This window comes from Manis pentadactyla, chromosome 1 (genome assembly GCF_030020395.1).
Source record: "Manis pentadactyla isolate mManPen7 chromosome 1, mManPen7.hap1, whole genome shotgun sequence".
Classification (NCBI taxonomy): domain Eukaryota; kingdom Metazoa; phylum Chordata; class Mammalia; order Pholidota; family Manidae; genus Manis; species Manis pentadactyla.
Window position 1 is genome coordinate 159570574 of NC_080019.1, and position 23476 is coordinate 159594049.

Genomic DNA, 23476 nt, shown 5'->3' on the forward strand with positions numbered 1-23476 from the left:
GGGGAGACTGAAGACCCTATTTATTGCTGGTGGTACTGTCAAATGATACAGCCACTTTGGAAAATTATGTAACGGTTCCTTAAAATGTTAAATATACAGTTAACATATTGTCCAGCAATTCCATTCCTAGATATATACCAAACAAATGAAATGCATGTCCATATATAAACTTGTACATGTTCATTCATAGCAGCATCATATTTAATACTTAAAGTGGAAACAACCCAAATATCTATCTAGTGAATGGCTAAGTAAAATATGTGTCTATACAATGGAATAGTATTTGATGATGAAAATGAATGAAGTACTGAAACGTGCTACGACATGGATGTAATTTGAAAGCATCATGCTAAGTGAAAGATGCCGGTCATAAACAAGCACATATTCCTATATTCCACTTATATGAAATATCTAGAATAGGCAAATCTATGGAGACAGAAAGTAAATTAGTAATTGCCAGGGGCCAGGGGAGGGAAGAATGGAGAGTGGTTGCTAAAGTGCACAGAATTTCTTTTTTGGGATGATGAAAATATTCTAAAATTAGAGAGTGATGATGGTTGCACACCTCTGTGAGTATAATAAAAAGCACTTTAAAATATACTTGAATTACATCTCAATACAGTGTTATAAAAAACAAAAGGTAACTTTTTGTGTTTAAAACAGATAGGAAAAAGATGTAGTCTGTACTGAAGAGGGCCGCAGTAAAAAAAATTACTAAAACAGGCAATGAAATATTAAGAAAAATCATAATGAAACTTCATAATATGGTACTAATATGTTTTTATTTAAGGGGGACTACAGAGTGGAGAAAAATTCTTGTTCTCTCTACAGGGGGAAATGTCATGTATGTTGAATCCTGCAGGCATCCTTCCATTCTGACCTTGAAAGGGAAAAGGAGGAAAAGGAGCAGGAATGAGAACTGAAGAAGCTTTCTGTTGTGTATAGAAGTTTGAAGCTTTTCCATAAAGTCACAAGCATTAGACTAAAAAGTGAGCAATTGATAGTAAACTGAATGTAAGCTGAAGATTTTTCTTGGGGTTCAATAAAGTGAATCAAGTATTAAATTAAGTGATATGAAAAACAAATGGAACTTGGGACAAGTCTAAGCCATAGTCATCTCTTGCCATCATATTGTTTCTTTTTTCTTGAAGTCTTATTTTATGCTATTTTTTAGAGACTTCCATATTTATAGAAAAAGCAGTGTTGAGTGAATCCCTGACTTTATCTCCCACCCTTTGTTTTGCCCTCAAGCACCAAAACTCTGCCTATGTGCAGTACTATTCCCTTGGAGGGACTGCTGGCTCTACCGTCTTCTTGCAGAGGGGCAGGGGCAGGGAGCTGGGGAATGAGGAGGAAGGGGAACGGGCAGAGTTTAGATGCATTCCACAGGTGCAGTCGCTGCCAATCCATATCACTGCTAACTGATTTTTTTATAAGGCAAACATTGCCAAAGTGGTTGGGGATCTCTTGGCAAATATCTTTAAATGATTAATCTGTTCCTTCATTGCAAATTAATTTTGGGGGTTGATTTTTCAATACCTGAAGCTGTGACTTGATGGAGAGTTCACTGGGTCACGAATAGATTCAGATGGGGGTTTGTTAGATTTTTTTTTCTTTTATTTTTTTGTCCCTTCAGATGGACTATAAAGAAGCCATAGGACAGAAAAAAAATGCTGGGATTTCTGGTAAACTATCACTTTAATGTGATAGTATTCATAAACATGTCAAGAGAGCATGAGTTTGATTGAGATTATATCCAGAGGGTATTTTTTATAAAAGGAAGTCAAATGACTCAATTTAGTATCTTAAATTTTCATTTTCCCTTCTTTGTAACATTGAGAAAGTGGGAAAAAATAGGGATGGATCTATAAAATACTTCTATTCAAGAACAATTTTAAAAATAGAATTATTTCTAACAAATTTAAAAGCACATTCCTGTACTTTATATTGATTATCTGAATATTAAACAGTAACATAAGAATTTTTTCTTGGTAAAAGTTCAGATACTTCGATGTTTTTTTGTCATATCTGTCCCTAATTGTATTTTAAATATGGAAATATTATTTTTCTCACTTTTTGGTTAATAAATTCAAAATTGGTGATACTTTGTTGAGTCTACTTTTACACACCACTGTAGCTTTCACTATTTAACTTGTTCGGTTCCTTCCTTGCTTTTGGAGGGATAAATGCTAATGTCGTTCTTTTTGAAAATTTTATTTCAGTAAAATTACAAGCTTTAGAATCTGAAATTTTGGTGACACATTTGTTGAAATCAATTGATTTATTGACGTATACTATTGATTAGTTGCCTGCTTTATTCAATAGGTTGTAATTTGTTAATATAGTTTTTTTTTTAAAGTGAGGCATAGTTGACATAAAACATTATATTAGTTTGAGGTGTACCACATAATGATTCAAAATTTGTATACATTGCAAAATGATCACCACAGTAAGTGAACATTGTTACCATATATAGTTACAAGGTTGCACAGTAACAAATTATTTTGTGATGAGAACTTTTAAGATTTACTCTCTTAACTTGCAAACATACAATATTTGTTAACTATAGTTATCATGCTCTATTATTAACTGTAGTATTATTAACTGTAGTCATCATGCTCTACATTACATCTCTATGACTTTTTATTTTGTAATTAGAAGTTTGTACCTTTGACCCCATTCACCCATTTCACACATCCTTCCCCTAGCCTCTCACAACCACCACTGTTTAATATTTTGATAAAAAATTTCTTTCAGATTTTAAACAAATCATAACCAAAAGCTAGTAGATTTAAAAAAAGTACCATCATAGGAAATTTAGGCTTATTTGCAAAGAAGTTTCTTTCTAAAGGGTTAAACATTTTAGTAAGTTTGATTTATGATAGCTATTACAAAGAGAAAACATATATTGGCATGTGAAAATATTTTTAATTTTTGTGTTCAATATCAGCTTTATTACAAAAATGTTAATGTTCAGGTACTCAAACAGTATAGTTATAAAATTATTTTTAAAATTGGACAAGTACATGTTTTGACATAATTACGCATTTTGTGTGACATATAACAAAATTCTAAGTGCATCTTTTCTCCATAGATCACTTAATTTAGTAAAATGCTAAGAAAAAAGAAAGAAGAAAATTATTACAGATCCTATAGAAATTTAAATGACAAGAATAAAATATTTTAGATATCTTTAGTCCAGTAAATTCCAAAACTCAAAGAGACCAATTTCCTGAATGACATAAATTAACAAAAGTCACTGAAAACGAAACGGATAATCTAAAAAGCCCCATTTTTTATTAAAGAATTTAAATTAATAATCAAAACCTCTCCAGCAAAGAAAACTCTGAGTCTATATTACTTCTCTGGTGAATTATATATATTTTAAGGAGGAAATAATAGCAGTCATATACTAACTCTTTCATAAATAAAGAAGTAGTTCCTAACTCATTTGCTGAGATAGGGTACCTTGGTACTAAAATCAAGGTATAATAAGAAACACAAAGTTATAGACCAATGATCCTCATCAAATAGATGCAAAAGTCATTAACAAAATATTAGTGAATCAAATCCAAATATATATCACTGAACAATATAACATGGGCTTATTTTAAGAAAATAAATTTAGTTTAACATTTGAAAATCAATCAGTATAATACAAAGCATTAACAGAAAGAGGGAAAAAGATATCATTGCAATATGTGCAGAAAAACCCTTGACAAGCCAACATCTCAACTTTATGAAGATACTCAGCTAAACTAGAGTAGAATAAAAGATCTTTAATTTTATCAAGTTTAAGATAATCTATGAAAAAAGCTGCAGCTAACACCATACTTAATGGTAAAACCTTGAACACTTCCCTCTAGGGTTGGGAACAAGATAACAATTCTGCTTTATTACAGTAAAGGAAGAAAAGAAATTTAATGAAAAAGACAGATTAGAAAGGAAATAGTAAAATTGTATTTATTTTAGGATGACATCACATATGTCAAAAGTCCTAATGAATCTACAGAACAATTTCTAGAATTAATGCCAAATTTATGCAGGTCTCAGGATAAAAGGTCAGCATGCAAATTCCATTGTATCTCTGAATACCAGCAACAACCAATTGGAAAATAAATCTAAAAAATACCATTGATAACAGCATCAAATTGTATGATACACTTAGGAAAAAAATTAACAAAACATATGCATGTTGATGAAAACTACTCTGAGACATTACTGAGAAAAATTAAAGAAGATCTATAATGGAGTGATATACCACATTAAAATCACATTAAATTTTGTTTTTGTAGAAATGGACAAGTGATACTAATATTTAAATAAAAATGCTAAGGTGTTAAACTAGGCAAAATATTTAATATGAGAACAAAATTAGAGGGCATATATGACCTGATATTAAGACTTACTATAAAGCTATTCTTGTCAAGGCAGTGTAATATTTCAGAAAAGATAGACATATAAACCAATTGCATAGGATAGAAAGTCCAGAAATAGGCTCACACACATAAAGTCAAAGTGTCAAGGTGATTCAATGCAGGAAAAGTATGGCCTTTTCAACAACGTGGATATCCATATGGAAAAAAATGAACTCCAGACGCTTCTTTACCCTATACACAAACATTAGCACAAAGTAGGTAATTTATCTGAATGTAAAAGTTAAAACTATAGAACTTCTAGAATAAACAGGAGAAAATCTTCATGATCTTGAGGATCATGGAAGTTTGTACTTCTGAACCCCTTTTGTAACTGGAAGTTTGTACTTCTGAACCCCTTCAAAATAATTGCTAAATTTTTATTTCGTCAAATTTCAAGTTTTGTTTTTTGAAAGAAAATCTAAATGCAAGGCCCAGACTGGTAAAAAAAATTCTGCAGTACATTTATATGACCCAGGACTTACATCTTACCTATAATAAATACTTGCTACTTGATAATGAATACATAAGCAATCCATTGAAATTTGGCCAAATACTTGAATGTATGCTTCACAAAATTGATGCATGAATGGCCAATAAGTACATAAAAAGATGCTGAGCATGATTAGTCACCAGCATAATGCAAATTAAAACCACATTGAATTATAACTATATACTTTCTGCAATCATAAAATGATTTTTTTATGTGTTGACAGAGATGTAGAGCAATTGGAGGTAGCATTCACTGCTTATGGGAGTATAAAAATGTATTATTTTGGAAAATACTTTTCAGAAGCTTGTAAAATGAAACACGCACTTAACATATGACCCAGAAATCCCACTCCTAGGTATTTAACCAAGAGAAAAGAAAACATATGTCCACGCAAAGATCTACACAAAAATAATCATGGCAGCCCCAAACCGAAATACCCAAATGTCAACAGGAAAATGACTAAACAAATCATGATGTGTTTTCAAAACTGAATAGATTCAGCAACAGAAAGAACAAGCCAATGATCTGTGCAACAACATAAATTAATCTCAAAGCCATGCTGGGTAAAAGAATTCAGACACTTAAGAGTATGTACTGTATAATTCCATTTACATTGAATTTTAGAACAGACAAAACTAATTTGTAGTGACAGCAGATCAGTGTTTTCCTGGGGCCAAGGAGTTGACTATCAGTGGTTAATAGCAAATGGTTTGGGATGATGGAAATGTTCTGTATCTTCCTTGTGGCTGTAGTGGTTACCTAAGTGGTCTGTATTTGTCAAAATTCATTACCAATACAATTAAAATGGGTGGATTTTATCATGTTTAAATTATACTTCAGTGAAATTGATTAAAAATACAATCAAATGTTTTATCTTTGACAGAAAGAACTTACCAAAACTTCATTTTGATTCCACGATTTGGATGAAATTATTGCACCATTATTGAAATTGATTTTCTGCTTGTAGCATATAACATTAATATATAACTGACATCATTTAACTATTTACAAAGTTTTACAGTTAATGGAGCCATCCCATTAACAGCTATCATTTCACATTTCACGGGTTTACAAAAATAAGTGAAATTAATTTATAAGCGTAATCTTTTGATCTTAATGGAAAGTTATGCTTGATAAAGTTGTACAGCTGTACATGTTAAACTAGTGTCTTTGAGCAATTTTTCTTAAAATAGCTATTTACTTTTGAAGTGGATGCTGATAATTCTTCAGCAGATTCTGACATATGGTTTTCAAGGAGTCAGTGAAATCAGCATGGGGCTCCAAATGTGGATGGTAAATACTGACAAACACATGACAAATTATATGTGTATCATCTATCTACTTGAGAAACAGAACTTCAGTGCTTATTTTTAAAAATAAACATGCACTTATGCCTTTTTAGCTCATTATCAATGAAGTAGTTTTTTGAAAACCAACCTGAAAAGTATTACCAACAAACAAAATAAATAAGTATGCAATAAACTTCCAACCCACTGGGATTGCAGTGTTTAGTCTGCTCTTTAGACAGCAAAACTGCTCAGCCTCTGTTTCTGCACATATTTCATGTACACTTTTACCTTTAAATTCCTAGATTTTCCACGGACCCTGCTTATGGGGCAGTTTGGCAATTTCTTGCGGTTCTCCAGGTGAAATTCAGGGCTGGCTTTAAGTGTGTGTGACAAGTACTTGTATACAGGGTTCTGATCTTCAAAGGGAAGAAACTGTGTTTTGTAAATGAGGTCAGAGGGGATGATAAAGCATGTACACTAGCAGAAGAGCACACCCTAACAAAATGAGACTAAAGAAAATAAACACATTTCTAATTATGGAAGAATATTGTGATGTGGTTTTCTTCTTAGTCATGATTGCTAGCAGCTTTCCTTCCATAGACTGAGACATAATTGGTATTGCTGGCTTTCCCAGATTCTTAGATGTCCTCACTGTTCTGAGGGTATCACTGTTCTAAGGATTGCAAAGCTGTATTTCATGTTTTACCTACCACCTTTGTTCATGCTGTAAAAGGGCTGTCATGTTGGAAAACAAACTAGCCACTTTTTTAGCAAATATTTGCCTGTTCCTAGACATTAAATTTTTTTAAATCAAATTGATCATAAAAGTAGTATATTTCTATTGTAAAAAGGGGATACAGAAATATACAAAGCATGAAAATTGAGAAGTCATACTCTGACCGCCTCTACCCTAGTAAGGCTTCCCGGAGGGAGCCGAAGCTCCTGGTTCATTAGCTGTCCTTCTGGAGGACATCTCTGTGCAGGTGTCTCATCCTATTTTGTAACTTGCTTTTTACTCTCAACAACATATCGCAGCTATCTTTCCATGTGTATATACATACAAACACACACACACATGTTTATATGACTATATTACAATTTTTTAAAACAACCCTTAATTGGTTATTTCTAAATTTTCAAAATGTAAATATCTTGCAATGAAGATTTTTCTTACATTTATCATTTATAATAAATGTTAAGGACATAAAATGACATAAAGGATGTAAGAACATAAAATTGGTACGCTTTGTTATGAATTATCAGGTATAACAACCTTCTGCCCTAATTTGTACATCCTATCAAGAATAGCATCTCTCTCTACCTCCTACTTAAGAATTACTGCTTTAGGCTGATCCACTAGGTCTGAAAGCAAAGGTCCTGCTGCACTGTTTTTCATAGTAAGGAGAATAATAATTTGATTATTGCAAATGTACGTCAAAAACTGGCGCCCTGTCTTCCCTCTTTCTTGAATTATTGCTTCCGGACAAAAGGTCAGAAAGTCTCCGGCAGAGTTTCCCTAAAAAAGTTAAATGAGCAGAGGAAAGGCTGAGTTTCTGTGCCTAGGTTTGCTCACTTTAACTGAGAAGTGAGATCACAGGGACTTCAGCCTGAAAGGTGTTCTTCCTTAGGACTCCTGTACAACCTCAGATCCCGCACATGCTGGCACTCTCATTAAGGTGACACATGCCTGGAAGGAGAGAATTGACAGGTGTTCTGATAGAGAGTTGACAGTTGGATTTTGGCTTTTGCAGTGGAGTTGCCTTACCATTCAGCACAGTGTCTCCCAGACGCTACCTGCTGTCCCTCTTCTAGAGCCTGCAGGTCTGTCAGGTGGGCCTTAGCTTCATGCTTCATGTGACCACTGCCCTACCTTCCCTCTTTCTGTCCTGGGTTGAGCCATTTTCTCTATGCCTATTTTGTATCAAGGAGTCCAAGAAGGTTTGCATGCACTTAGTTTGGCTGTGTGGTGGTGTGGTTTTCTTCCTCTGACATCAGTCTGAAATCTCAGTAACCCTGCAAGCTGCCCTCCCTCCCATACATATCAATCCGGTGCTGGTGCCAGTTCTGCTGAGGAATTCTGTCTTCATTCTGTCACTTCTTTGTGACTTTTTTCCTTATCCTCTCTTTAGAGTCTACTTTTACTCCTTGAGCTTTTAATCAGTATCAAATAACAATGAAACTAGGCTTAGATAATGAGAGCCTTCCTTGCCAACAGGGAGGAAAGAGCTTCCTGCAATAGAGGAAGGGTGAGGACTGAATGGGAAGAAGGCTGGGGTTACAGCTCTACAAGCATCTCAAAGGTTAGTTAGTGAGAAAAGGGTATTGCTTTTAGAGGATGAAGTAAACAAAGCTGGAAAGAACCAGTCTGGGACATTGGATGAGTGAGAGTGGCTGTGAATAGATATCAGGTCAGAGAATGTTTGACCCCTAGTCAATCTATTCTCAGAAGAGGCTAATAAGAAGGAGTCCTATGCTGGCTCAGGCTGAGGGTGTTTTTTTTTTTTTTTTGAGAGGGCATATCTTATATTTATTGATCAAATGGTTGTTTACAACAATAAAATTCTGTATAGGGGACTCAATGCACAATCATTAATCAACCCCAAGCCTAATTCTTAACAGTCTCCAATCTTCTAAAGTATAATGAACAAGTTCTTACATGGTGAACAAATTCTTACATAGTGAATAAGTTCTTACATGCTGAACAGTGCAAGGGCAGTCATCACAGAAACTTATGGTTTTGATCACGCATTATGAACCATAAACAATCAGGTCAAATATGAATATTCGTCTGATTTTTATACTTGATTTATATGTGGATCCCACATTTCTCCCTTTATTATTATTATTATTATTTTTAATAAAATGCTGAAGTGGTAGGTAGATGTAAGATAAAGGTAGAAAACTTAGTTTAGTGTTGTAAGAGAGCAAATGTAGATGATCAGGTGTGTGCCTGTAGACTATGTGTTAATCCAAGCTAGACAAGGGCAATAAAACATCCACGGATGCAGAAGATTTCTCTCAAAACAGGGGGGGAGAGGTTCTAAGCCTCACCTCTGTTGATCCCGAATTCCTCACCTGATGGCCCCCCTGCAACTGTGCCTGTCTTAGGTTGTTCCTCCCTTGAGGAATCTTACCCATCTCTGGCTAACCAGTCATCTTCCGGGGCCATACAGGGAGATGTAAAGTTGGTAAGTGAGAGAGAAGCAATATTGTTTGAAAAGGTTAGCTTTTTACTTCTTTGCAGATTTATGCCCTGTGGCTTCTATGCCCAGCATTTGTCTTGAGGTATCTTTACCACTTGGAGGAATTATGATACTCGGTAAATTCGATATGAGGCACGAATTCTATTTAAGGGTTGTAATTAGGAAGGAAGAAGAAAAGCTATAGAAGTAGCAGACGGAAGAAAACATGGGAAGATTGGTTATTTCTTTGGCATATCTTCTTGTAGAGTACTTCAGCATGAATAGGTTTTAAGCTACTACTTAAATTGCGCACACACATTAACATAATAGGAGTATAGTTACATAACCAAAGCATATCTGTAATTACCAGCCATCTCCAGTGAAACCAAGTAAACCAGTTAGGCACCTTAGGCATTTGTGAAAACTTATCTATGACATGGTGGATATTGTCCAACTGGACTTGAACAGTCTGAGAGAAATCAGACAAATTAAAACAACCCATTCCTGGGGACTGTTCACATCCCTTATGTTCTTTTAACAGTAAATAGTCTGTAGTTGTAAGACTTTGGAGCGCTACAATTTGCACTTCTCCAAATTCTTGGTTGAGTTCCAACAGTATAGATCCAGTCAAATTTGTTGTTTTACTGTATGCACAGGTCAGCTTAGATATCTCCTTCCTCATTCCCATGGCAAGTCCAGGAACTGGTGGGATGAGTGCATCTACACCTGTAGCAGTGCGTGGATCTTTGTTGGGGTTTTTTGATGATCATCTTCTGGCATGAATCTTCCAGAGAGTGCTGATGTTGGAAGTTCTTTTTCATATCGTATCTTAGTTCATTTTCGGAGTAGCCCAGTTAGGCTTTGATCCTCTGTATAAACACAAACAGACCCTTTGCCTACACTTTTATATGCCCTTTATACCCTTGTGTAGAACTCGTTGGAGGTTACCACATAGGAACTGCCCTTTTTTTTTTTTCTTTGTTTTTGGTATCACTAATCTATACTTACATGACAAATATTATGTTTACTAGGCTCTCCCCTATACCAGGTCTCCCCTATAAACCTCTTTACAGTTACTGTCCATCAGCATAGCAAAATGTTGTAGAATCACTACTTGCCTTCTCTGTGTTGTACAGCCCTCCCTTTTCTCCTACACCCCCATGCATGTTAATCTTAATACCCCCCTACTTCTCCCCCCCTTATCCCTCCCTACCCACCCATCCTCCCCAGTCCCTTTCCCTTTGGTACCTGTTAGTCCATTCTTGAGTTCTGTGATTCTGCTGCTGTTTTGTTCCTTCAGTTTTTCCTTTGTTCTTATATTCCACAGATAAGTGAAATCATTTGGTATTTCTCTTTCTCCGCTTGGCTTGTTTCACTGAGCATAATACCCTCCAGCTCCATCCATGTTGCTGCAAATGATTGGATTTGCCCTTTTCTTATGGCTGAGTAGTATTCCATTGTGTATATGTAGCACATCTTCTTTATCCATTCATCTATTGATGGACATTTAGGTTGCTTCCAATTCTTGGCTATTGTAAATAGTGCTGCAATAAACATAGGGGTGCATCTGTCTTTCTCAAACTTGATTGCTGCGTTCTTAGGGTAAATTCCTAGGAGTGGAATTCGTGGGTCAAATGGTAAGTCTGTTTTGAGCATTTTGATGTACCTCCATACTGCTTTCCACAATGGTTGAACTAACTTACATTCCCACCAGCAGTGTAGGAGGGTTCCCCTTTCTCCACAGCCTCGCCAACATTTGTTGTTGTTTGTCTTTTGGATGGCAGCCATCCTTACTGGTGTGAGGTGATACCTCATTGTAGTTTTAATTTGCATTTCTCTGATAATTAGCGATGTGGAGCATCTTTTCATGTGTCTGTTGGCCATCTGTATTTCTTTTTTGGAGAACTGTCTGTTCAGTTCCTCTGCCCATTTTTTAATTGGGTTATTTGTTTTTTGTTTGTTGAGGCATGTGAGCTCCTTATATATTCTGGACGTCAAGCCTTTATCAGATGTGTCATTTTCAAATATATTCTCCCATACTGTAGGGATCCTTCTTGTTCTATTGATGGTGTCTTTTGCTGTACAGAAGCTTTTCGGCTTAATATAGTCCCACTTACTCATTTTTGCTGTTGTTTTCCTTGCCCGGGGAGATATGTTCAAGAAGAGGTCACTCATGTTTATGTCTAAGAGGTTTTTGCCTAAGTTTTCTTCCAAGAGTTTAATGGTTTCATGGCTTACATTCAGGTCTTTGATCCATTTTGAGTTTACTTTTGTATATGGGGTTAGACAATGGTCCAGTTTCATTCTCCTACATGTAGCTGTCCAATTTTGCCAGCACCACCTGTTGAAGAGACTGTCATTTCGCCATTGTATGTCCATGGCTCCTTTATCAGATATTAATTGACCATATATGTCTGGGTTAATGTCTGGATTCTCTAGTCTGTTCCATTGGTCTGTGGCTCTGCTCTTGTGCCAGTACCAAATTGTGTTGATTACTATGGCTTTATAGTAGAGCTTGAAGTTGGGGAGTGAGATCCCCCCTACTTTATTCTTCTTTCTCAGGATTGCTTTGGCTATTCGGGGTCTTTTGTGTTTCCAAATGAATTTTTGAATTATTTGTTCCAGTTCATTGAAGAATGTTGCTGGTAGTTTCATATGGATTGCATCAAATCTGTATATTGCTTTGGGCAGGATGGCCATTTTGACGATATTAATTCTTCCTAGCCACGAGCATGGGATGAGTTTCCATCTGTTAGTGTCCCCTTTAATTTCTCTTAAGAGTGACTTTTAGTTTTCAGAGTATAAGTCTTTCACTTCTTTGGTTAGGTTTATTCCTAGGTATTTTATTTTTTTTGATGCAATTGTGAATGGAATTGTTTTCCTGATTTCTCTTTCTGTTGGTTCATTGTTAGTATACAGGAAAGCCACAGATTTCTGTGTGTTGATTTTGTATCCTGCAACTTTGCTGTATTCCGATATCAGTTCTAGTAGTTTTGGGGTGGAGTCTTTAGGGTTTTTTATGTACAGTATCATGTCATCTGCAAATAGTGACAGTTTAACTTCTTCTTTACCAATCTGGGTTCCTTGTATTTCTTTGTTTTGTCTGATCGCCGTGGCTAGGACCTCCAGTACTATGTTAAATAACAGAGGAGAGAGTGGGCATCCCTGTCTAGTTCCCGATCTCAGAGGAAATGCTTTCAGCTTCTCGCGGTTCAATATAATGTTGGCTGTGGGTTTATCATAGATGGCCTTTATTATGTTGAGGTACTTGCCCTCTATTCCCATTTTGCTGAGAGTTTTTAACATGAATGGATGTTGAACTTTGTCAAATGCTTTTTCAGCATCTATGGAGATGATCATGTGGTTTTTGTCTTTCTTTTTTTTGATGTGGTGGATGATGTTGATGGACTTTCGAATGTTGTACCATCCTTGCATCCCTGGGATGAATCCCTCTTGGTCATGGTGTATGATCCTTTTGATGTATTTTTGAATTCGGTTTGCTAATATTTTGTTGAGTATTTTTGCATCTATGTTCATCAGGGATATTGGTCTGTAGTTTTCTTTTTTGGTGGGGTCTTTGCCTGGTTTTGGTATTAGGGTGATGTTAGCTTCATAGAATGAGTTTGGGAGTATCCCCTCCTCCTCTATTTTTTGGAATACCCTAAGGAGAATGGGTATTATGTCTTCCCTGTATGTCTGATAAAATTCCGAGGTAAATCCATCTGGCCTGGGGGTTTTGTTCTTTGGTAGTTTTTTGATTACCGCTTCAATTTTGTTGCTGGTAATTGGTCTGTTTAGATTTTCTGTTTCTTCCTGGGTCAATCTTGGAAGGTTATATTTTTCTAGGAAGTTGTCCATTTCTCCTAGGTTTCCCAGCTTGTTAGCATATAGGTTTTCATAGTATTCTCCAATAATTCTTTGCATTTCCATGGGGTCCGTCGTGATTTTTCCTTTCTCGTTTCTGATACTGTTGATTTGTGTTGACTCTCTTTTCTTCTTAATAAGTCTGGCTAGAGGCTTATCTATTTTGTTTATTTTCTCGAAGAACGAGCTCTTGGTTTCATTGAATTTTTTCTATTGTTTTATTCTTCTCAATTTTATTTATTTCTTCTCTGATCTTTATTATGTCCCTCCTTCTGCTGACCTTAGGCCCCATCTGTTCTTCTTTTTCCAATTTCGATAATTGTGACATTAGACCATTCATTTGGGATTGCTCTTCCTTTTTAAAATATGCTTGGATTGCTATATACTTTCCTCTTAAGACTGCTTTTGCTGCGTCCCACAGAAGTTGGGGCTTAGTGTTGTTGTTGTCATTTGTTTCCATATATTGTTGGATCTCCATTTTGATTTGGTCATTGATCCATTGATTATTTAGGAGCGTGTTGTTAAGCCTCCATGTGTTTGTGAGCCTCTTTGCTTTCTTTGTACAGTTTATTTCTAGTTTTATGCCTTTGTGGTCTGAAAAGTTGGTTGGTAGGATTTCAATCTTTTGGAATTTTCTGAGGCTCTTTTTGTGGCCTAGTATGTGGTCTATTCTGGAGAATGTTCCATGTGCACTTGAGAAGAATGTGTATCCCGCTGCTTTTGGATGTAGAGTTCTATAGATATCTATTAGGTCCATCTGCTCTACTGTGTTGTTCAGTGCTTCCGTGTCCTTACTTATTTTCTGCCCGGTGGATCTATCCTTTGGGGTGAGTGGTGTGTTGAAGTTTCCTAGAATGAATGCATTGCAGTCTATATCCCCCTTTAGTTCTGTTAGTATTTGTTTCACATATGCTGGTGCTCCTGTGTTGGGTGCATATATATTTAGAATGGTTATATCCTCTTGTTTGACTGAGCCCTTTATCATTATGTAGTGTCCTTCTTTATCTCTTGTTACTTTCTTTGTTTTGATGTCTATTTTGTCTGATATTAGTACTGCAACCCCTGCTTTCTTCTCACTGTTGTTTGCTTGAAGTATGTTTTTCCATTCCTTGACTTTTAGTCTGTACATGTCTTTGGGTTTGAGGTGAGTTTCTTGTAAGCAGCATATAGATGGGTCTTGCTTTTTTATCCATTCTGTTACTCTGTGTCTTTTGATTGGTGCATTCAACCCATTAACATTTAGGGTGACTATTGAAAGATATGTACTTATTGCCATTGCAGGCTTTAAATTCGTGGTTACCAAAGGTTCAAGGTTAGCCTCTTTAGTATCTTACTGCCTAACTTAGCTCGCTTATTGAGCTGTTATATACACTGTCTGGAGATTCTTTTCTTCTCTCCCTTCTTGTTCCTCCTCCTCGATTCTTCATATGTTGGGTGTTTTGTGCTGTGCTCCTTCTAGGAGTGCTCCCATCTAGAGCAGTCCCTGTAAGATGTTCTGTAGAGGTGGTTTGTGGAAAGCAAATTCCCTCAGCTTTTGTTTGTCTGGGAATTGTTTAATCCCACCGTCATATTTGAATGATAGTCGTGCTGGATACAGTATCCTTGGTTCAAGGCCCTTCTGTTTCATTGTATTAAATATATCATGCCATTCTCTTCTGGCCTGTAGGGTTTCTGTTGAGAAATCTGACGTTAGCCTGATGGGTTTCCCTTTATAGGTGACCTTTTTCTCTCTAGCTGCCTTTAACACTCTTTCCTTGTCCTTGATCTTTGCCATTTTAATTATTATGTGTCTTGGTGTTGCCCTTCTTGGATCCTTTCTGTTGGGGGTTCTGTGTATTTCCGTAGTCTGTTCGATTACTTCCTCCCCCAGTGTGGGGAAGTTTTCAGCAATTATTTCTTCTAAGATACTTTCCATCTCTTTTCCTCTCTCTTCTTCTGGGACCCCTATAATACGGATATTTTTCCTTTTGGATTGGTCACACAGTTCTCTTAATATTGTTTCATTCCTGGAGATCCTTTTGTCTCTCTCTATGTCAGCTTCTATGCGTTCCTGTTCTCTGGTTTCAATTCCATCAATGGCCTCTTGCATTCTATCCATTCTGCTTATAAACCCTTCCAGAGTTTGTTTCATTTCTGCGATCTCCTTTCTGGCATCTGTGATCTCTTTCCGGACTTCATCCCATTTTTCTTGCGTATTTCTCTGCATCTCTGTCAGCATGTTTATGATTCTTATTTTGAATTCTTTTTCAGGAAGACTGGTTAGGTCTGTCTCCTTCTCTGGTGTTGTCTCTGTGATCTTTGTCTGCCTGTAGCTTTCCCTTTTCATGGTGATAGGAATAGTCTGCAGAACTGGGACGAGTGATGGCTGGAAGGACTTCCTTTCTTGTTGGTTTGTGGCCCTCCTCTCCTGGGAGAACAGCGGCCTCTAGTGGCTTGTGCTGTGCAGCTGCGCGCAGACAGGGCTTCTGCTTCCTGCCCGGCTGCTATGGAGTTAATCTCCGCTGTTGCTGTGGGCGTGGCCTGGCTCCTGCAGCTACTCCAAAGTGGTGGAGTCGCGTTGGAGGGGGAGCAGCCTGGAGGCTATTTATCTCCGTAAGGGGCCTCCCTGCTCCCTGCAGCCCAGGGGTTAGGGTGCCCAGAGATCCCGGATTCCCTACCTCTGGATTAAGTGACCCGCCCTGCCCCTTTAAGACTTCCAAAAAGCACCCACCAAAACAAAACAATGACCACCAAAAAAAAAAAGAAAAAAAAAATTTTTAAATTAAAAAAAAGAAAAGGTGGTCGTTCGTTTTTCTTTATTCTCCGGTGCCAGCCTCAGGCCTCTGCTCACCGGTCTTTCTGCCCTGTTTCCTTAGTATTGGGGTCCCTATCCCTTTAAGACTTCCAAAAAGCACTCACCAAAACAAAACAGCAAAAAAGCAAAAAAAAAAAAAAATGGTCACGAGCTTTTCTTATGTCCTCTGTCGCCCAGCCTCCAGTGCCTGCTCACTGTTCTTGCTGCCCTGTTTTCCTAGTATCAAGCGCCCTGCACTCTGGCCCGGATGGCTGGGCTGGGTGCTCGGCAGTCCTGGGCTCCGTCTCCCTCCCGCTCTGCCTGCTCTTCTCCCGCCGGGAGCTGGGGGGAGGGGCGCTGGGGTCCCGCCGGGCGGGGGCTTGTATCTTACCCCCTTCGCGAGGCGCTGGGTTCTCGCAGGTGTGGATGTGGTCTGGATGTTGTCCTGTCTCCTCTGGTCTCTATTCTAGGAAGAGTTGTCTTTGTTATATTTTCATAGATATATGTGGTTTTGGGAGGAGATTTCCGCTGCTCTATTCACGCCGCCATCTTCCGCCCCTCCGTCTTTAGGGTTTTTTATGTAAAATATCATGTCATCTGCAAATAGTGACAGTTTAACTTCTTCTTTACCAATCTGGATTCCTTGTATTTCTTTGTTTTGTCTGATTGCCATGGCTAGGACCTCCAGTACTATGTTAAATAGCAGTGGGGAGAGTGGGCATCCCTGTCTAGTTCCCGATCTCAGAGGAAAAGCTTTCAGCTTCTCACTGTTCAGTATAATGTTGGCTGTGGGTTTTTGATATATGGCCTTCATTATGTTGAGGTACTTGCCCTCTATTCCCATTTTGCTGAGTGTTTTTGTCATGAATGGATGCTGAATTTTGTCAAATGCTTTTTCAGCATCTATGGAGATGATCATGTGGTTTTTGTCTTTCATTTTGTTTATGTGGTGGATGATGTTGATGGATTTTCGAATGTTGTACCATCCTTGCATCCCTGGGATGAATCCCACTTGGTCATGGTGTATGATCCTTTTGATATACTTTTGAATTCGGTTTGCTAATATTTTATTAAGTATTTTTGCGTCTACATTCATCAGGGATATTTCTCTGTAATTTTCTTTTTTGGTGGGGTCTTTGCCTAGTTTTGGTATTAGGGTGATGTTGGCTTCATAGAATGAGTTTGGGAGTATTCCCTCCTCTTCTATTTTTTGGAAAACTTTAAGGAGAATGGCTATTTTGTCTTCTCTGTGTGTCTGATAAAATTCTGAGATAAATCCGTCCGGCCCGGGTGTTTTGTTCTTGGGTAGTTTTTTGATTACTGTTTCAATTTCTTTGCTCGTAATTGGTTTGTTTAACTTTTGTGTTTCTTCCTTGGTCAGTCTTGGAAGGTTGTATTTTCCTAGGAAGTTGTCCGTTTCTTTTAGGTTTTCTAGATTGTTGGCATATAGATCTTCATAGTAGTCTTTAATAATTCTTTGTATTTCTGTGGAGTCTGTCGTGATTTTTCCGTTCTTATTTGTGATTCTGTTGATTTGTGTTGATTCTCTTTTTCTCTTAATAAGTTTGGCTAGAGGCTTATCTATTTTGTTTATTTTCTCAAAGAACCAGCTCTTGGTTTCATTGATTTTTGCTATTGTTTTATTCTTCTCAATTTTGTTTATTTCTTCTCTGATCTTTATTATGTCCCTCCTTCTGCTGACTTTAGGCCTCATCTGTTCTCCTTTTTCCAATTTTGATAATTGTGACATTAGACCATTCATTTGGGATTGTTCTTGCTTCTTCAAGTGTGCCTGGATCGCTATGTACTTTCCTCTTAAGACTGCTTTCGCTGCGTCCCACAGAAGTTGGGGCTTTGTGTTATTGTTGTCATTTGTTTCTATATATTCCTTGATCTCTATTTTAATTTGTTCGTTGATCCATTGATTATTTAGGAGCATGTTGTTAAGCCTCCATGTGTTTGTGAGCCTTTTTGTTTTCTTTGTAGAATTTATTTCTAGTTTTATACCTTTGTGGTCTGAAAAGTTGGTTGGAAGAATTTCAATATTTTGGATTTTGCTGAGGCTCTTTTTGTGGGCTAGTGTGTGGTCTATTCTGGAGAATGTTCCATGTGCACTTGAGAAGAATGTATATCCTGTTTCTTTTGGATGTAGAGTTCTATAGATGTCTATTAGGTCCATCTGCTCTACTGTGTTGTTCAGTGCTTCCGTGTCCTTACTTATTTTCTGCCCAGTGGATCTATCCTTTGGGGTGAGTGGTGTGTTGAAGTCTCCTAGAATGAATGCATTGCAGTCTATTTCCCCCTTTAGTTCTGTTAGTATTTTTTTCACATATGCTGGTGCTCCTGTGTTGGGTGCATATATATTCAGAATGGTTATATCCTCTTGTTTGACTGAGCCCTTTATCATTATGTAGTGTCCTTCTTTATCTCTTGTTACTTTCTTTGTTTTGAAGTCTTTTTTGTCTGATATTAGTACTGCAACCCCTGCTTTCTTCTCGCTGTTGTTTGCCTGAAATATGTTTTTCCATCCCTTGACTTTTAGTCTGTACATGTCTTTGGGTTTGAGGTGAGTTTCTTGTAAGCAGCATATAGATGGGTCTTGCTTTTTTATCCATTCTGTTACTCTGTGTCTTTTGATTGGTGCATTCAACCCATTAACATTTAGGGTGACTATTGAAAGATATGTACTTATTGCCATTGCAGGCTTTAAATTCGTGGTTACCAAAGGTTCAAGGTTAGCCTCTTTAGTATCTTACTGCCTAACTTAGCTCGCTTATTGAGCTGTTATATACACTGTCTGGAGATTCTTTTCTTCTCTCCCTTCTTGTTCCTCCTCCTCGATTCTTCATATGTTGGGTGTTTTGTGCTGTGCTCCTTCTAGGAGTGCTCCCATCTAGAGCAGTCCCTGTAAGATGTTCTGTAGAGGTGGTTTGTGGAAAGCAAATTCCCTCAGCTTTTGTTTGTCTGGGAATTGTTTAATCCCACCGTCATATTTGAATGATAGTCGTGCTGGATACAGTATCCTTGGTTCAAGGCCCTTCTGTTTCATTGTATTAAATATATCATGCCATTCTCTTCTGGCCTGTAGGGTTTCTGTTGAGAAATCTGACGTTAGCCTGATGGGTTTCCCTTTATAGGTGACCTTTTTCTCTCTAGCTGCCTTTAACACTCTTTCCTTGTCCTTGATCTTTGCCATTTTAATTATTATGTGTCTTGGTGTTGCCCTTCTTGGATCCTTTCTGTTGGGGGTTCTGTGTATTTCCGTAGTCTGTTCGATTACTTCCTCCCCCAGTGTGGGGAAGTTTTCAGCAATTATTTCTTCTAAGATACTTTCCATCTCTTTTCCTCTCTCTTCTTCTGGGACCCCTATAATACAGATATTTTTCCTTTTGGATTGGTCACACAGTTCTCTTAATATTGTTTCATTCCTGGAGATCCTTTTGTCTCTCTCTATGTCAGCTTCTATGCGTTCCTGTTCTCTGGTTTCAATTCCATCAATGGCCTCTTGCATTCTATCCATTCTGCTTATAAACCCTTCCAGAGTTTGTTTCATTTCTGCGATCTCCTTTCTGGCATCTGTGATCTCTTTCCGGACTTCATCCCATTTTTCTTGCGTATTTCTCTGCATCTCTGTCAGCATGTTTATGATTCTTATTTTGAATTCTTTTTCAGGAAGACTGGTTAGGTCTGTCTCCTTCTCTGGTGTTGTCTCTGTGATCTTTGTCTGCCTGTAGCTTTCCCTTTTCATGGTGATAGGAATAGTCTGCAGAACTGGGACGAGTGATGGCTGGAAGGACTTCCTTTCTTGTTGGTTTGTGGCCCTCCTCTCCTGGGAGAACAGCGGCCTCTAGTGGCTTGTGCTGTGCAGCTGCGCGCAGACAGGGCTTCTGCTTCCTGCCCGGCTGCTATGGAGTTAATCTCCGCTGTTGCTGTGGGCGTGGCCTGGCTCCTGCAGCTACTCCAAAGTGGTGGAGTCGCGTTGGAGGGGGAGCAGCCTGGAGGCTATTTATCTCCGTAAGGGGCCTCCCTGCTCCCTGCAGCCCAGGGGTTAGGGTGCCCAGAGATCCCGGATTCCCTACCTCTGGATTAAGTGACCCGCCCTGCCCCTTTAAGACTTCCAAAAAGCACCCACCAAAACAAAACAATGACCACCAAAAAAAAAAAAGAAAAAAAAAATTTTTAAATTAAAAAAAAGAAAAGGTGGTCGTTCGTTTTTCTTTATTCTCCGGTGCCAGCCTCAGGCCTCTGCTCACCGGTCTTTCTGCCCTGTTTCCTTAGTATTGGGGTCCCTATCCCTTTAAGACTTCCAAAAAGCACTCGCCAAAACAAAACAGCAAAAAAGCAAAAAAAAAAAAAAATGGTCACGAGCTTTTCTTATGTCCTCTGTCGCCCAGCCTCCAGTGCCTGCTCACTGTTCTTGCTGCCCTGTTTTCCTAGTATCAAGCGCCCTGCACTCTGGCCCGGATGGCTGGGCTGGGTGCTCGGCAGTCCTGGGCTCCGTCTCCCTCCCGCTCTGCCTGCTCTTCTCCCGCCGGGAGCTGGGGGGAGGGGCGCTGGGGTCCCGCCGGGCGGGGGCTTGTATCTTACCCCCTTCGCGAGGCGCTGGGTTCTCGCAGGTGTGGATGTGGTCTGGATGTTGTCCTGTCTCCTCTGGTCTCTATTCTAGGAAGAGTTGTCTTTGTTATATTTTCATAGATATATGTGGTTTTGGGAGGAGATTTCCGCTGCTCTATTCACGCCGCCATCTTCCGCCCCTCCGTCTTTAGGGTTTTTTATGTAAAATATCATGTCATCTGCAAATAGTGACAGTTTAACTTCTTCTTTACCAATCTGGATTCCTTGTATTTCTTTGTTTTGTCTGATTGCCGTGGCTAGGACCTCCAGTACTATGTTAAATAGCAGTGGGGAGAGTGGGCATCCCTGTCTAGTTCCCGATCTCAGAGGAAAAGCTTTCAGCTTCTCACTGTTCAGTATAATGTTGGCTGTGGGTTTTTGATATATGGCCTTCATTATGTTGAGGTACTTGCCCTCTATTCCCATTTTGCTGAGTGTTTTTGTCATGAATGGATGCTGAATTTTGTCAAATGCTTTTTCAGCATCTATGGAGATGATCATGTGGTTTTTGTCTTTCATTTTGTTTATGTGGTGGATGATGTTGATGGATTTTCGAATGTTGTACCATCCTTGCATCCCTGGGATGAATCCCACTTGGTCATGGTGTATGATCCTTTTGATATACTTTTGAATTCGGTTTGCTAATATTTTATTAAGTATTTTTGCGTCTACATTCATCAGGGATATTTCTCTGTAATTTTCTTTTTTGGTGGGGTCTTTGCCTAGTTTTGGTATTAGGGTGATGTTGGCTTCATAGAATGAGTTTGGGAGTATTCCCTCCTCTTCTATTTTTTGGAAAACTTTAAGGAGAATGGCTATTTTGTCTTCTCTGTGTGTCTGATAAAATTCTGAGATAAATCCGTCCGGCCCGGGTGTTTTGTTCTTGGGTAGTTTTTTGATTACTGTTTCAATTTCTTTGCTCGTAATTGGTTTGTTTAACTTTTGTGTTTCTTCCTTGGTCAGTCTTGGAAGGTTGTATTTTCCTAGGAAGTTGTCCGTTTCTTTTAGGTTTTCTAGATTGTTGGCATATAGATCTTCATAGTAGTCTTTAATAATTCTTTGTATTTCTGTGGAGTCTGTCGTGATTTTTCCGTTCTTATTTGTGATTCTGTTGATTTGTGTTGATTCTCTTTTTCTCTTAATAAGTTTGGCTAGAGGCTTATCTATTTTGTTTATTTTCTCAAAGAACCAGCTCTTGGTTTCATTGATTTTTGCTATTGTTTTATTCTTCTCAATTTTGTTTATTTCTTCTCTGATCTTTATTATGTCCCTCCTTCTGCTGACTTTAGGCCTCATCTGTTCTCCTTTTTCCAATTTTGATAATTGTGACATTAGACCATTCATTTGGGATTGTTCTTGCTTCTTCAAGTGTGCCTGGATCGCTATGTACTTTCCTCTTAAGACTGCTTTCGCTGCGTCCCACAGAAGTTGGGGCTTTGTGTTATTGTTGTCATTTGTTTCTATATATTCCTTGATCTCTATTTTAATTTGTTCGTTGATCCATTGATTATTTAGGAGCATGTTGTTAAGCCTCCATGTGTTTGTGAGCCTTTTTGTTTTCTTTGTAGAATTTATTTCTAGTTTTATACCTTTGTGGTCTGAAAAGTTGGTTGGAAGAATTTCAATATTTTGGATTTTGCTGAGGCTCTTTTTGTGGGCTAGTGTGTGGTCTATTCTGGAGAATGTTCCATGTGCACTTGAGAAGAATGTATATCCTGTTTCTTTTGGATGTAGAGTTCTATAGATGTCTATTAGGTCCATCTGCTCTACTGTGTTGTTCAGTGCTTCCGTGTCCTTACTTATTTTCTGCCCAGTGGATCTATCCTTTGGGGTGAGTGGTGTGTTGAAGTCTCCTAGAATGAATGCATTGCAGTCTATTTCCCCCTTTAGTTCTGTTAGTATTTTTTTCACATATGCTGGTGCTCCTGTGTTGGGTGCATATATATTCAGAATGGTTATATCCTCTTGTTTGACTGAGCCCTTTATCATTATGTAGTGTCCTTCTTTATCTCTTGTTACTTTCTTTGTTTTGAAGTCTTTTTTGTCTGATATTAGTACTGCAACCCCTGCTTTCTTCTCGCTGTTGTTTGCCTGAAATATGTTTTTCCATCCCTTGACTTTTAGTCTGTACATGTCTTTGGGTTTGAGGTGAGTTTCTTGTAAGCAGCATATAGATGGGTCTTGCTTTTTTATCCATTCTGTTACTCTGTGTCTTTTGATTGGTGCATTCAACCCATTAACATTTAGGGTGACTATTGAAAGATATGTACTTATTGCCATTGCAGGCTTTAAATTCGTGGTTACCAAAGGTTCAAGGTTAGCCTCTTTAGTATCTTACTGCCTAACTTAGCTCGCTTATTGAGCTGTTATATACACTGTCTGGAGATTCTTTTCTTCTCTCCCTTCTTGTTCCTCCTCCTCGATTCTTCATATGTTGGGTGTTTTGTGCTGTGCTCCTTCTAGGAGTGCTCCCATCTAGAGCAGTCCCTGTAAGATGTTCTGTAGAGGTGGTTTGTGGAAAGCAAATTCCCTCAGCTTTTGTTTGTCTGGGAATTGTTTAATCCCACCGTCATATTTGAATGATAGTCGTGCTGGATACAGTATCCTTGGTTCAAGGCCCTTCTGTTTCATTGTATTAAATATATCATGCCATTCTCTTCTGGCCTGTAGGGTTTCTGTTGAGAAATCTGACGTTAGCCTGATGGGTTTCCCTTTATAGGTGACCTTTTTCTCTCTAGCTGCCTTTAACACTCTTTCCTTGTCCTTGATCTTTGCCATTTTAATTATTATGTGTCTTGGTGTTGCCCTTCTTGGATCCTTTCTGTTGGGGGTTCTGTGTATTTCCG